This window comes from Charadrius vociferus, unplaced genomic scaffold (genome assembly GCF_000708025.1).
Source record: "Charadrius vociferus isolate BGI_N301 unplaced genomic scaffold, ASM70802v2 scaffold722, whole genome shotgun sequence".
Classification (NCBI taxonomy): Eukaryota; Metazoa; Chordata; class Aves; order Charadriiformes; family Charadriidae; genus Charadrius; species Charadrius vociferus.
Genome location: NW_009647220.1, coordinates 73,340 through 75,282, shown reverse-complemented (window position 1 = coordinate 75,282; position 1,943 = coordinate 73,340).

The following is a 1,943-nucleotide window of genomic DNA, read 5'->3' as shown; positions in this document are numbered from 1 at the left end:
GGCAGATTCTGTCCAAGCAAAACAAATCAATTCAGTTAGTTACACTAAATGCATTCAAACAAGGATATTTGAAGGGGAAGAAGAAAAAGGTGCCGTAGCAAAGGAAATGGTGGAGAGGTACGCCACACATAGGCTGGGTGAAGGCTGGGAAAATGTAGGAAGTTTAATCTGCGCCTTGTGAGTGAGGAAGGGATTGAAGATCAGGTGAAGGGAACTATATAAGGGAGGACAGAGCTAGGGAGGAAACTGAAGAAAAGCCTAGGGAAAAAAGAAGATAAAGTAGTGAATCTAAGATGGGTTCCCAGTGTTAAAGCAGAGGAACCAATGAAACCTGTGACCGTGCCACAGCCAGCCTGGAGGGGAATCTTGTTTATAGCCTATTTGAATCAGGACCAGTGTTCTGGACTTTGAAGCAGCTGGGGGATTTTACAGCTCCTATCACTTACGCTGCTATTATGGCTTTAGCATGGCAATAAATGTCACAAGAAAAGCAGCTCATGCAACAGCCCAGCTCTTGGAAATGATGAAGAAAGAAAAAGAATGTCTTATGTCTGTTTTTATAGAAGTAGATGATATAGAACGTAGGGTTTGCTTTCTTTGCAAGCATTAGATTTTAGTCACTGGTGGGGGTTAGTTGTACGACTAGTTGAAGTGGGTGTCAATGTTTTTTATTTCAAAATGTTTATGTTTGATGGTGGCAAAAAGAATATGCTTTTCTGTGGGATATGCAATCCATCTAACTTGTCATTTGAAATGGACACCCAATACATATTCTGCCACAGCAGAGCAAACAAATAGAGTCAGTTGGACTAAATACATTAAAACAAATACACTCGGATGGGAGAAGAAAAAGATGCCATAAGAACATAAATTATACAGAAGAAGGAAGGAGTTACATGCAACAGACAGGGAATCAGGAAGGATGGGAGGCTTTGTCTTTATGTGCTAGAAATACCTGAACTGATCCACCAAGATCATCATTAATCCAGCTTTAATAATGTGTTGTCATCAAAAAGAGGAAATTACTTCCACTCCCAAAATGAGCAGACCATGGAAGGATGCTTGTAAATGGCTCACAAGGATGCAGCTGGTTTCTTGTTCTTTCTTTATTCAAAACCTAAAGACACTGTAATTTATCAAGATCATTATAAGAAAAGGAATCAGAGGTACATTTAGTCTTTTACATTATGTGAATCTGAATCCTAGAACAATAAGCAAAGGGTGCCAAAGTGGTTGAAGTGTGTCACTGTGATTCCACAGGTCATGTCTCTGCCAAACCAACCCTACAGGCTGTAGGATGATCCTTGGCTGTAGCTGATCACACAGGTCGGACAGGTGATGGGAGGAGGACTTCGGTGATGTTGCTTAATGTATGTTTCTGAGCATGTGCTAGTCCCACTGAGCAGTCTAGGTTTGGAAGGAACTCCAGCAAAACTACAAAACAAGCGGTGCCGGTACACTTGAACTTCAATGGAAAGGTAGTCCTGAGATTGGAGGGCTACTCATCTCTGAGGGCTGAGAAAAGCCCTCCTGAGAAAGCACTCGTTCCTTTTAGACGAGGCAGGGACATACCATCCTTTCACCCACAGTGTCATCTCTTGACAAAACCCTCTTTCTCTCTTTGCTTTGGAAGGGAACTGAGGAATATGATTCAGGGAAAACCAGCAACACCCTGCTGTACCAGCTACAGGCAAAGCCAGCTCTGCGCTTCCGCAAAGAGGAGAGCAGCCGGTGGAGGGCTAAAGGAGGGAGACACCGCCGCTGTGCGGTAGCACCTCCACCTCCCCCTCCTCTCTGGGCACAGCCTCACCGTGGGCACCGCGGTCTCTCCTCCACACCTCGGGGTGCGGTAACGCTTCGGATGCACCGACTGACCGCAGATCTTCCTCCACTTGAATCGGTTCACCCGGATTTTTTACCTGCAAGTTTGCGGTTTTTTTGGG